The following is a 14158-nucleotide window of genomic DNA, read 5'->3' on the forward strand; positions in this document are numbered from 1 at the left end:
CAAGATTAAAGACTCGAGGGGTTTCTCTGCGATTTTGTCAGTTTAATCGACATATCAAGAGTTTACGCGATAAAAAGAGAGGCGTTTGGTTTTAGGCCGCGTATCGTAAAATATCGCTGTTTATTTAAGGCCCAAGACACGGGTCTGCCCGCGAAATTCAAAGGAGAGTGACAGATCCTGACCCACCAATTTACACACAATATAAATTAATGATAATTATCCTATTATTAAATAACCACTGAAAAATTAAAAATTGTGATTTTAAACTAATTGATTTTTTATTAGTTTCACAATTTTGTAGGTAAATTGCATATAACCTAGGATCATTATGTGACTTAATTTTAGATTTAATGAAAAACCACAAGTTCTAGAGGTGTTAGTTCCTATGTTTAGTTATCAGTGATGAAACAGCAACAAAATGCTGCATAAAGCATACGTGTAAACGACTTTTATATAATAAAATGGGTTACAGTTCTATAGAAATTTTGTCAATGATGACTAATTTTTGAGTAGCTCACGTCAAACTCATTATTTTGACTAATTTCTTAAACTGGACACTTTCAATTTAAGAGATTTTTATATAAGCCTGTGAAGATGATATTGCTAGGGGCTCAATTTGAATGCCATAAGCCTACTTTGTCGCATTCGTTTACAAATTGCGAAAAACCAAATTAAACTTGAATTTCGCGGGCAGACCGTGTCTTCCACCTTAAACATCTTTGCCTTGGAAGGTATCTACAGTACGCGGCAGAAAGTAATGTACATCGGCATTTAGAATTACATTTCGGCTTTGTAGAGCGTTGTCCCTGTCACTCATGCCTATATGACGTTTTGGTCGGTCTCAACGGCAGAGACAATGCTCTACAAATCTGCTATCTCCTTCTAAAGGGCGATGTACATTACTTTCTGCCGCGTACTGTACTATTATGTATTCTGTTTTGACTGATAGAACAATCTCTCGCATAAGGAGAATTGCAGTTGACAGAAGTGTAAAAGCAGGACCAATCAGATTAGAGCCTCAATAGCTCAACCGGTCAACGAGTGGACTGAAAACCGAAAGGTCGACGCGACGGTTCAAACCCCGCCCGTTGCACTATTGTCGTACCTGCTCCTAGCACAAGCCTGATGCTTAGTTGGAGAGGAAAGGGGAATATTAGTCATTTAACATGGCTAATATTCTTTTTAAAAAAACCCAGCTATTATACTTCGTGACAAGTCGAGATGGCAATCGGGGTGGGAACGCCCCGCACTCCCACACAGCCCCCGCGCTAACCCGGCGCGGGATAGCGCACGTGACATGCGACGACAGAGTTTATGATTACCAATGAAACGTGTTCAATTCTATTGTAAACAGTGAAATATCGGTCTTTTTATTATGATTTGATTTTAAATTCACATTTCAGTAACCTAATAACGTGAAGAAACTGTACACATAAAATGATGAACTGACTGAATGACGTATCACATATGTATATATGTATAGTGCGCGACAGGTTGAAATAGCAATCTGGGCGGGGGCGCCCCGCACATCCGCACAGACCCCGCACTAACGGTGCGGGAACTTCAGTCTAATGCTGACGTCACTAAAATGACGGCCACGCGCATTAGCAATTTGCGGGACTTATAACAATTAACCTTTTCCGGTTTCTCGCATAAACAGCTGCATATTTATACGGGTAGAAACTTATATATCATGGTAGTTAATTAGGTATGTAACTTATTGAATAAACTACAATGACGCAGAAGAATAATATAAGAAACCCATTGACACACAGTTTCAAAGAACCGAACTACCGTTTTCGGTTTCGCACTTCAAAAGGAAAAAGGAATCGTTATAGGAACACTTCGTCGTCTGTCTGTCAAGAAAACTTGTGTCTGACATAGAAACCTGCCTAGGTAAAGTGTCAGAATGGGGTTCACAAAACCTAGTGCAATTTAACCCAACAAAAACACAAGTTTACGCGTTTACCGCCAAGAAGTCCCCGTTTACATTACCTCTTCTCTTGCAGAGCACTCCCCTCACACCTTCCAACAGCATTGGGATTCTTGGAGTCCACATTTCGAGCGAGGTCCAATTCCGGGATCATTTGGAAAGTAAGGCCAAATGAGCCTCCAAAAAGCTTGGGGTGTTCAACAGAGCAAAGCGGTACTTCGCGCCAGAGCACAGGTTCCTTCTCTATAAAGCGCAAGTCCGCCCACACATGGAGTACTGCTCTCACCTTTGGGCTGGGGCACCCCAGTACCAACTCCTTCCATTTGATTGGATCCAAAGGCCGGCTGTTCGACTTGTGGGCGATCCCAAACTAACCGGCTCGCTCGAAAGCCTGGAGTATACCGCAGAGACGTTAGCTCTCTATGCGTGTTCTATCGCCTTTATAATGGGGAGTGCTCTGAAGAGCTTTTTGACCTCATTGCACCTTCCTTTTTCTACAACCGCACCGCGCGCCATCGTTAGGAATTTCACCCTCATTACATGGGTGTATGGTGACTAGATTACAACATGGGGTTATTCAAGGGGCGGACCAACATTCTTAAGTTTTTTTGCGTGAAATTCTAGTTTTAAGGTCATATCAATGCACAGAAGTATTTAATTTATGATAGTAAAAGTGTTTTTGTATCAGTGCATAGTAATTAGAGACATGATAGAGCATTGTTATCAACTAAAGTAGGTATTTGGTAGCGAAGATAACCAAAACATGTCTTATTCTCATTAGTAAGAAGAGGATGCGAATACTCTAAAATTAAGTTGTGCTCAGAATCAGTACAGATCTTTTTCAGGACGTAAACTATACAGATGACGGTGCGGGTGTGCGGGGCTTCCCCATCCCGATTGCCATCTCGACCTGTCGCGTACTATATGTATATTTCTGTCCCCTTATCACAACAATGTAGGTAAGTAATTAACAAGAAACTGTTATATCTAGGTTCAACAGGTCAATGCCAATTATTCTTACTCGTATCGATACGGAATGCCCCTGTTTTGGTCATTTTGTTCTGATGCACATTGCGACGCGCCACTTCCATACTCCATAGTAAAGAGCAACCGCCGAGTTTCTTGCTGGTTCTTCTCGGTAGGAACGGCATTCCAAACCAGTGGTAAATTAAACTAGTTGACGATTTGAAAGCACTTGTAAAAGTTTACTTTAATAAAAAGTTCATACCGTAAATCACGATAAAATGTTTTTATATCGCTCAGTGAAGCAGCAATGTAGAACCAACCAATGTCAAATGAATTTTTTGGCTTTCGTTTAGTGATGATCGAATCATTTGACCTACGCGTAAGTAAAATAATGTGTAAAACTTAATTCCTCACGCGCCATTTTGTACCTCCTTACAATCGCGAGTCAAGCTCGCGCTACGAGAGTTCCGTACTGAAGTCGTATTTTTAAAAACTGTGATGCATAAAAATCAGTTTTAGAATGCACAAGTGAAGCCCTTTCATATGATACCCCATTCGATATAGTTATCTCACTTGGAAAATTGGAAATACTTAGTTCATGGCCACAATTTTTTTTTGTGTGATGTAACTACAAATTCACGGTTTTCAGATTTTTCCCATAATGTCTGCTATAAGACTTATCTACCATGATTCTAGGTCAACTGGAAGTACCTACCCTGTAGGTTTCTTGACAGACCGACAGACCGACAGACAGACAACAAAGTGATCCTATAAGGGTTCCGTTTTTCCCTCATGGGAAGTCATAGTGTGGCGGTTACCACAATAGAAACTAGATGGCGCTGTTCAATCGATGACGTAGTCCCGAACAAATGTACCGCCGATAGCAATCGCACTAACGGAGTTTTCTGCAATCTGGACTATATATAGAAGTTTCAAGACATAACCGTCGGCCCAGCTGGCGCTACCGAGCACAACCAACCGCTCGGTGGGAGATCTCCCCTTTGGTACGGTCGAGCCTGCACACCGCTCCCGTACATTGGTGACCCCGACGTGATCAAGAATGGTCACACACCTCAACAACCGACGAAATCAAGAATGGTCGCACACTACAACAGCCGACGTCATCGAAGATAAACCGCACACCGCCGCACTCCGCACTGGCGCATACGTGATCAAGGGTGATCGCATACATCGCAACACCTTTGGATCACACACCGCAAGCCCGACGTCTCCTCCAAACTCCAAGTCTACAAGCAGCAACAGCAAGCACATCGAGGCCTGTAAGACGGATGTAGCCACAGCTTCGGGGCACAATGGCCCTGCACTCCATCACCAGCTACAAGCGTCCTGGTCTACCGCTTCTCTGGTTGGTTAGCAGCCATTGCCCTTCCTTCACACGCCTTCACGCTACAACGCCACCTCTCTTCACTGCTTCACACTACGCGTTCGTCTCGGAGGGGAGTGATGTGGCGGTTACCACAATAGAAACTAGATGGCGCTGTTCAATCGATGACGTAGTCCCGAACAAATGTACCGCCGATAGCAATCGCACTAACGGAGTTTTCTGCAATCTGGACTATATATAGAAGTTTCAAGACATAACCGTCGGCCCAGCTGGCGCTACCGAGCACAACCAACCGCTCGGTGGGAGATCTCCCCTTTGGTACGGTCGAGCCTGCACACCGCTCCCGTACAATAGTAAAAACATAACCTGAGAAGTGATGAAAGGTTGAGAGTACTATGCAATCGTGTATAAAGGCACGTACGGGGTCTAAAATAAGAACATTCGAACTCCACACCAAAATAGTCCTTATTTTGAACGAATTAAGACTGAAAAGAGCATGCGAAGCCAGTACCTTGAAACCAACCTTTCTTGTATGTTTTTATGACAGCTCTACTTGTTGATTGCAAACTGGAATTCCATACAAGTCACATGAAGTCAATTATACGCGGCAGAAAGTAATGTACGTCGGCCTTTAGAATGACATTTTGGCTTTGTAGAGCGTTGTCTCTGTCACTCATACCTATATGACATTTTGACCGTCTCAACGACAGAGACAATGCTCTACAAATCTGCTATCTGCCTTCTAAAGGTCGATGTACATTACTTTCAGCCGCGTGCTGTACATGGATAGGCCTGAAAAGTTAACACACAGACACCTTACCCCCTCTTGAGTCACATTGGGACTCAAGAGGATTTTTTCCCCGTTGAGTCACACTGTTACTCACGGGGGTGTGACCCTTGTGGACAGGTTAGGTAGATGATCCCCGCAACCCCACGTGGTGGGACGTGGATTTTAAAAATTCCGTGCGAACTCTTTGATTTTCCGTGATGAAAATAATTCGTCTCCCAAATGCAAGCTAATTGTTGTAATGGTTGACTAGCTTCTGCCCGCGACTTCGTCCGCGTGGACTACACAAACTTCGAACCCCTAATTTACCCCCTTAGGGGTTCAATTTTCAAAAATTATTTCTTAGCGGATGTCTGCGTCATAATAGCTATCTGCATGCCAAATTTCAGCCCTATCCGTCCAGTAGTTTCAGCTGTGCGTTGATAGATCAGTCAGTCAGTCAGTCAGTCACCTTTTCCTTCTATATATATAATACTAGCTTATGCTCGCGACTTCGTCCGCGTGGACTACACAAATTTCAAATCCCTATTTCACCCTCTTGGGGGTTGAATTTACAAAAAATCTTTCTTAGCGGACGCCTACGTCATAATAGCTATTTGCATGCCAAATTTCAGCCCGATCCGTCCAGTAGTTTAAGCTGTGCGTTGATAGATCAGTCAGTCAGTCAGTCAGTCAGTCAGTCAGTCAGTCACCTTTTCCTTTTATATATTTAGATATAGATATTTAACTTTTCCATTCTTCATCATTACAAAATTGTTTACCTTCATATAAGTTCTTGTTTGTAAAGGTGCGGCGCGCACAATTTACGTAAAGGTATAATAATATAAGTACACATTGAGAACGGATACATTATTAAAATAAATACAGACTTAACAGTATAAAATACCTAGCAGCAATAGGTATTTAATACCTAAGGTTGTTATCATGTCATTAAACTCACCTAATCGAGTGACGCAACGAACAAACGGGCACCGAATTAAAAGAGAAAGTTACACTAAAAAGAACCCAGCAACACGCGCGAGACGGCAAGCGGCTGCTTGCACTTCAACGTCACTGGCATAATATAAAGTTCGCAGTATTCGTTCGCCAATCGTATCGTATTTACACTGTTTAGCAAATAATATACAATTGAGAAACGCCCATGATTGCAATTTGCGAGCGACTATTGAGGTATAATTGTTCGCGACAGGTCGAGATAGCAATCGGGGTTTCGCCGCGTTGAATTCATTGAACGTTTTTCGTCGAGTTGAACTCGACTTTCTAGAACTATCATAAACTCCGGCAACTTTGTTAAATCCGTAGATATGAAAATAGATATGTGCCTTTAAAACAAGAAGTTTGGCCCATTTTGCGGATAACTTATAGTAAGTAAATAACCCACAACGGGGCGAAACCCCGATTGCTATCTCGACCTGTCGCGAATAATTATACCTCAATAGTCGCTCGCAAATCGCAACTCTGGAGTTTGATTACGGTAAAATGACAGCTATAGTGTGAAGATCGCCTCTGATTGATTGACGCTCGCTCACTACTGGCTACAAAGCATTGTTGCAACAAGAATACCATAAATTCAGCCAATTACAACAATTGCGATTGTAATAATGATTGATGCAGGTTCACTGGAATCTATTCTATCACTCTATAAGGACTCTCTGGACCGATGACCTGAAGGTGGTGGGGAGCGGATGGATGAGGAAGGCGGAGGACCGTGTTTGGTGGCGCGATCTTGGAAAAGCCTATATCCAGTAGTGGACGCAAACAGGCTGATGGATTGGATTAGAAGGACTATGTTGCTCTACGTAACATTGTTTGCCCATCTGTATGATTGCTAAACAGTGGTATCAACCAGTCCCCTCTAGAGTCAAGATATCAAGGCTACCGAGTGGCGAGTACCTATCGAGTATTGTACTCCCGCGCCGAGAAATTAATGCTCGGACAGATATGGCGGGTAAATACAAGCAATTCAATCGAACATAAAAACTACAGATCGAAAATATCATCTAAACCACCGCAACGAGGCAGGGTACCCAGAACTGCTGCTGGCAGCGTTACCTCGTTAAATGGCCAGACTAATATGCTGACCGAGGTAGCTGCCAGACAGATTTGTAATATATAGTGGTGATAATTTTTACGCAAACTTAAAACTAAAGCTACGAGGGTTCCAAACGCGCCCAGGTCTGAGAAAAGCCTACAACAAACTCAGCCAGGTATTTTTTTTTATTTTTCATTATCACCACTTTACAAAACACTGCAATAGCATACCTTTTATCTCGGAAAATACAATGAATTTGATGATGAACCAAGGGATTATGAAAAACCGAAATCTACGGCAAAGTCGCAATTGTCTTGTTTAAGAATAAATAAAATATGACTTATAAAAACTGGAATTCGTGTTTTTCACATAAAAAGCTGTTTAAAGAAAGGCATTGACTAAATAATAATTTATTGATTACAATTCAAATTTTATTTTAACTACTACTGCTATCCAATTAAAATTAAAACAGTAATAAAATATTAGGTAAGTAGGTAATTACTATGTTATCATTCTTGAAATGGATATTTTTTTTAGGGCAATGTCAAAGATGAGATGTCCTGAAATAATATTCTTAGGTCACGCCACCTCTCTTAATGAGCTTAGCTATAAAAGCTGAGCGCGCGCGAGCACTGGGCTCATTTCGCTACTGATTTTTGTGCTGTATTCATCGTGGTCTGGTTTGAATTATGTTTTTCTTTATTACTGACTTTTACTTTTTGTGTCTTTCGTGTTAAATTTTGTTCCAATCATTAAAAGTTTGATAATTGTAAAAGTATTTGGTTTTGTGTTAATAAATTGTGTTTTTTTTAATTGAATTTTACTTCCGTACCTAAATTCAGAACTGGGATTCCTATTCAATAGCCCACTATAGTTAAAATCTAGTCACTGACAATCAGTTTGCTTAAATTGGAACAAAATTCTAACCTTTAAATTTTTGTTGTTTTTCTTGTACAATGTCGGATCGCGGGTATCGTAACCGCGATCGTAGCCGTGATGTGCCGTGATCAAACTCGAAGTTTTCGAAGCAGACCACGTGGATGTGAAACAGCAGGGCCTAGATGTAGGTCGCGAGATCACGCACTTAGTCGTGTTTTTATCCAAACGTTGCACTCAATAATGAATCAATACTCCGCGATCGAGAAAAACGTGTCGAGACTTGTCGAAAATAGTTTAACCTCGGTAGTAACTAAAAGCGAGTGTAATATTAATCGTCTCGGTAACACTGTGACCGTTCAAACAGAATGCAACACTCCCGTTTCTGCACCTTGTTCCGAACAAGATGAAGTTACTGCAATTAAATCTTTAGAATCAAGTACCTATACCTTTGGCTTTATGGCTAAGCACGTATTGGCCACGTGAACGAATCTAGTTCAAGTGTTCTTGTCCAAATTGAATTTTTGTCTAAAAGTTTTCACGTCTACCCTACGTGTTTTTGTGAATTAATAATGCCGTCGTCTAAATCTACTAATCGATTTAAGTATAAAAGTAATTCACGTAAATTGAATAATGAACAAAGGCGTGCTAGTCGGTGTCGTACAATTAGTGGAACGTAGATGTCTTTATTTTTGGTCTCGATTTTTAATGATGTTGATGCATGGTGTAAAAAAGTTGATCATGTTCGTAACCTCAACCGATGGCATAGCCGGGAGGTAGTTTCGTAAAGTGGAACTTGTACAAAAGGTTTTTGTTATGATCAGTCTTAGATCAATTTTAAAACGGAATTTATTCCACTGTGCCCACGAGAGGTAGACATTGAGATTAAGAACATCTATGTCGGTCCATTAGTCACTTCATGAAGTATCTCACCAAGATACCCGCAATTTAAACTCGCAGTTTAAGACTAGAAAGCGTAGTCTTAGTCATAGTACTTTCCAATCACGCGGTTTTCTGAGTGAAAATTAGGATCACAGAGTGTACCTACTGTGCGAAAAGTTAAAACTTATCGAAAACCAAAAACATCGGTTTTGATGCAGTTCAGTGTTCTTTTTGTAAAAAGAGTAACCGTAATGTAGGTAGATGAGTTTTTGCTGAACAATTATTTTTGCCACGAGATAACAAATTGAGTTTCCACAAGATTAGAAATCAGTCTTCATGTGGTGTTAGATCGTTGTATGAATAGGTGGATCTGTCGTAATAAGGACTGTACTAAACCAACTGGGAAACACTTATATTCGAACACGATTCGAACATAGTCGAACATAGTCGAACATAGTGCTCACATTTATCTTTCTTTTCTCGAATGTTCCGACGCAATGCTGCACGCTTGGCTGCGGGCTTTGGAATTCTGCATGAGAGCGAGGCTGGCTATGCTCTGGCCTGACGCTGCGCTGGCGTTGCTGCGCCGTGCCGCGCCGCTGCCGTGCCTTTCTGCGCTCTGCACGAGCGTGACGCTGCGCTGGCGTTGCTGCTCCGTGCCGCGCCGCTGCCGTGACTTTCTGCGCTCTGCACGAGCGTGACGCTGCGCTGGCGTTGCTGCTCCGTGCCGCGCCGCTGCCGTGCCTTTCTGCGCTCTGCACGAGCGTGACGCTGCGCTGGCGTTGCTGCTCCGTGCCGCGCCGCTGCCGTGACTTTCTGCGCTCTGCACGAGCGTGACGGTGCGCTGGCGTTACTGCGCCGTGCCGCGCCGCCGCCGCGCCTTTCTGCGCTCTGTACGAGCGTGACGCTGCGCTGGCGTTGCTGCGACGTGCCGCGCCGCTGCCGCGCTTTTCTGCGCTCTTGGCGAACGAGACGGCGCGCTGGTGGTACTGCGCTGCGTGCGCCGCTGCGGGCTATGGTGCCTCTCGCGAGCATGGGGCTCACTGGTGTCGCGGCACCAAACCGCGCATGCTGCTCCAAGCTTCGGCGCCCTTCGTGAACGTTTCAGCTCACTGGTATTGTGGCACGATGCCATGCTCATCGTGGGGCAACACAAGCGCTGCCAAGCCCTTGTACGAGCTGATTGGTGAGAATGTTCTTTTTTTAAAGTTAGTGTCCATGATTTCGATAGGCACGTGTTGTATTAAAGCACGTGACCTACGCATACCGTCTTGGACTTGAAGGTGTTTCGTATGACATGCTAGCCAGCGACGCACTGTAGTGTGTTCGTAAATAATGTAACGTGGGTAGATTCAACTCTTTTAGAAAATCTGATAATTCCCGTTACCGATTGTTTCCGAGTTTACCATTTTTATGAGATTCATTTGTTAGGGTCAGGCGAGGCCGAGTCTTTAGGACAAGGCCATAACGTAGGTAAAAGTCCTTACCCCTTGAGTACATTAAACAAATCTGGCAATCTAAGATCTAGCTGGGTACTTTCGGCGCTACGTTGAGGAGTATGCTATTCAGACAGCCTGCCTTGCACGTTTGACGAAAAAAAGAGGTTCCTTTTCATTGAGGCCCTGAACAGGAAAAGATACGTCAGAACATCACTGAGCGACTCACCACTGAGTCCAAGGTAGCAATCTTTGCTAATTTACCCACGGTGCAGTGAGTAGGTAGTACTCCTACGTGCTGGGAGCGTTGGCAGTCAACACTTGCGCCACCATTTGGTTTGTCTTCAGTTTATGGGTGTGACCAACTACAACGCTTTCACAGCCACCGAGCGTAAGAAGGCCGCACTGCCGCGCGTTACTCGTATGTGGATTTATTTCCATGACTTCATCTTCGACTTTGAGTACCAAAAGCGCACGATGATGTGTTATGGCGACTATTTTAGATGCAACCCTTTAAGTCAACAGCATCACCAAGCCGAGCAACTGGGCTCAGATGGTGCAGGTCGCAGATCAGGACAAGCTCGTCGAGTATCTGTAAGTGGGACAGCTAGACTCTCATCGGTATTAAAGTGTTACGCTCTATTACCGCTACTCACCAGTAGGAGCGGAAGCGTGGTAGTTGTGATACCGTCGTCTGCTGCAAGTCTTTGCCTAAAAGGCTCTGAACCTGATCCCGAAGTACTTCTGGTTTCCTGGGCTACTTCAGGTCGTAGTTAAGTACCAGGCTCACTGCCTGGTTTGTATATCAAACAAGCAGATCTCTAGAGTTCCTCACCAGTAGACAACAGTGTGGTTGCTGAAACTGTACGGCTTGATCTCCAGATTGATATCGTGCCTGGCAGGGATGCCTATGATAATCAGAATCGTTGTCCGCCTCGTGTGTTTCAGGCTGGAGCCATGGTGTTTGTGATCAAGTACTCCCAGTCCACGGGGAAACTTGATCCTGGTATGCGGGGGCCATACAAGGTCCTGAATACCCTGCCAAGCAGCCGCTACGAGCTGGAGCTGCTGAGTGGGTCGTATGGCACGACTACTCAGGTGGCAGTGGAGGGCATGGTGCCCTGGCAAGGAGAGTGGTGCCCGGATGCGTGTGGTACTTTCTTCGAATGTGAGTTCAGCTTGTTGACTACTTTGTGGTGGTGAAGATGAAAGTCGTGATTTTGTTAATCATAGCCCCAAAACTCTCACCCTCCTTACTAAAAAGGCCTTGCTTGCTCCCTTACGTACTTATCTACTGACGGACTGATCCACGACATCTATTTTTGTGCTATGACTAAACAAATCACGGTAATGCTTTACTCCTCAAGGGAAGTTCAACGGTGGCTGGTTGAGATGCACTTTCATAGACTGTTGCCCGAGCCCGGTGGTCTGATGATGGTCATCTCAAGTTCCTGCTCCATAGACCGTTGCCCGAGTCTGGTGGTCTGAGACCGTTGCCCGAGTCTGGTGGTCTGATGAAGTTCATCTCAAGTTCCTGCTCCATAGACCGTTGCCCGAGTCTGGTGGTCTGAAACCGTTGCCCGAGTCTGGTGGTCTGATGAAGGTCATCTCAAGTTCCTGCTCCATAGACCGTTGCCCGAGTCTGACGGTCTGAGACCGTTCCCCGAGTCTGGCGGTCCGAAGATGACGAGAAGAAGCGCGCGCTAGGTTTGAGACGTCTCATAGGTTGTTAGGTGTCACCTCCTCTGGGTGATAGGGACACCCCATAAAACTAAATGATTTATCTACATGTCTAGCTAATACTAAGTCGCATTTCGAATTGCTTACCCATTGTGTTACCATTTATAGCTATGGAGTTGTGCTATATCGAAGCTAATTTCAGGTGATGACTATGAAGTAGTTGGCCCAGGTGCTGGTCCCCCTTCCGCACCTGAGTCTGCCCCGGCACCTTACGCGGTAGAGGCAGAGGCATCGCTCCATTCGGCGAGCTCCTCACCGGTCTCCCCTCGCGCACCGCACGCCGACAGCGTTGCGGCACCAGCTGCAAGTCTCCGCAGAGAAGATCTCACGACCTTTTCTGGCTATTTTGGCGGGCGAGGACGCCGCATAGTCAGGAGAGGCCGTCTTAGGTCACGCCACCTCTCTTAATGAGCTTAGCTATAAAAGCTGAGCGCGCGCGAGCACTGGGCTCATTTCGCTACTGATTTTTGTGCTGTATTCATCGTGGTCTGGTTTGAATTATGTTTTTCTTTATTACTGACTTTTACTTTTTGTGTCTTTCGTGTTAAATTTTGTTCCAATCATTAAAAGTTTGATAATTGTAAAAGTATTTGGTTTTGTGTTAATAAATTGTGTTTTTTTTAATTGAATTTTACTTCCGTACCTAAATATATTATATGCTAACTTTTTCCTGCGATTTCATTCGCGTGATATAATTTATAGCCTATAGCACTCGAGGATAATGTAGCTATCAATCAGTGAAGAAAAAATTCAGAATCAGACCATTAGTTCTGGAGATTACCCCCATATCCAAACTTACTAACTTTACCTCTTTATAATTATTATTTCCCTGAAGAGGCACGAAATAGAAAATTGTGGAAGGATCGGAGGGAGGCCTTTGCCCAGACGTGGGACAGCACAAGCTGATTTAGATTAGATTTAGATTAGAATTAATATTAACTAGAGGATGCAAGCAACATCGTCCACGTGGATTTAGGTTTTTAAAAATCCCGTAGGAACTCTTTGATTTTCCGGATAGCTTACATCCCGGGGAGGGACATGCTACTTTTTAAGTAGCATGTCCCTCCCCGGGATGTAAGCTATATTTAAATATCAAATTTTGTCAGAATCGGTGTGAAAAGCTAGCAGATAGACAGACACACTTTCGCATTTATAAAATTAGTATGGATGGATGGTAGCCACAACTTTGTCCATGTGGATTTAGGTTTTTAAAAATACCAAAGGACTACACAAATTCCAAACCCCTATCTCACCTCCTTAGGGGTTGAATTTTCAAAAATCCTTAGCGGAAGCCTATGTTATAATAGCTATCTGCATTCTGCATGCCAAATTTCAGCCTGATCCGTCCAGTAGTTTGAGCTGTGCGTTGATAGATCAGTCAGTCAATCAGTCAGTCACCTTTTCCATTTATACATTTAGATAATTTTAGTAGGTATGGATTTAAATTAAAAAAAAAATAAGCATGTTATAGAAAATATATATATAATAATATAAGATATTATGACAATAAGATAGAAAGTTATGTAAAAGATGCTCTTAATTCAAGGTTGTCTTAAATTTTAGATAAAGGTTATATCATAAGATTATTAATATTCCTGTAAAAGACACACGATATAGCTCTATTCAAACAAAGAAGTTAACTATTTCTTAGTACTTATAGCTACAATCTTAGAAAAAGTTAATTAATTTCATAAACTTACAATCTTGTCCCGAAGTTTCTTTAACGTAACTTGGTTCAACTTTAACTTAAGTAGGTATTAAAGTTCTAATTACTTATTCTCAGATTCACTTGTAACACATGAGAACAACTTTTTAATTCAACATTTTGTTTTAAATTAGTTGAAATGTGGTTGAAATAGGTACCTAATGAATTAAAAATTGAAACGGAGGCAATGTACTCTGTGAACGGAGGCTCTTTTTTTGGCACTTGTGACTTGAATGACATTGACAACTAGCAACTATATGAACATGATTGACAGATGACAGGGGGCGTAGTTTTTTTGTAACTGGTTTTACGGCTCTGGTAGGGGGGCGTAGTTGTTGAACAAAGGCTGCCATGATATAAAATTCCTGATAAAATATTAATTAATTACTTATTGCTAGTACAATAAAAGCATTTGTTTCGAAGCAGTTTGGCCTCAGGTTTAGAATCAACGTAGAT

At 42.9% G+C, this 14158-nt stretch overlaps 1 protein-coding gene across 7 annotated transcripts in view; it reads right to left on the minus strand.

Moving 5' to 3' along the window:
* The window catches only part of LOC117993743 (ileal sodium/bile acid cotransporter-like), a 38227-nt gene extending 24299 nt beyond the window's left edge, over positions 1–13928 (minus strand). For 5 of the 7 annotated variants that reach the window (XM_034981561.2, XM_069506956.1, XM_069506955.1 and 2 more), the window contains exon 1: positions 5972–6105. The gene's annotated coding sequence lies outside the window, so the exon portion shown is untranslated. Of the gene's footprint in view, positions 1–5971; positions 6106–13697 lie in introns of those variants that run through there. The other 2 variants (XM_069506957.1, XM_034981563.2) reach the window with 2 other exon arrangements.
* Between the last annotated feature and the right edge of the window lie 230 nt (positions 13929–14158).

Source organism: Maniola hyperantus, chromosome 24 (genome assembly GCF_902806685.2).
Source record: "Maniola hyperantus chromosome 24, iAphHyp1.2, whole genome shotgun sequence".
Taxonomy (NCBI): domain Eukaryota; kingdom Metazoa; phylum Arthropoda; class Insecta; order Lepidoptera; family Nymphalidae; genus Maniola; species Maniola hyperantus.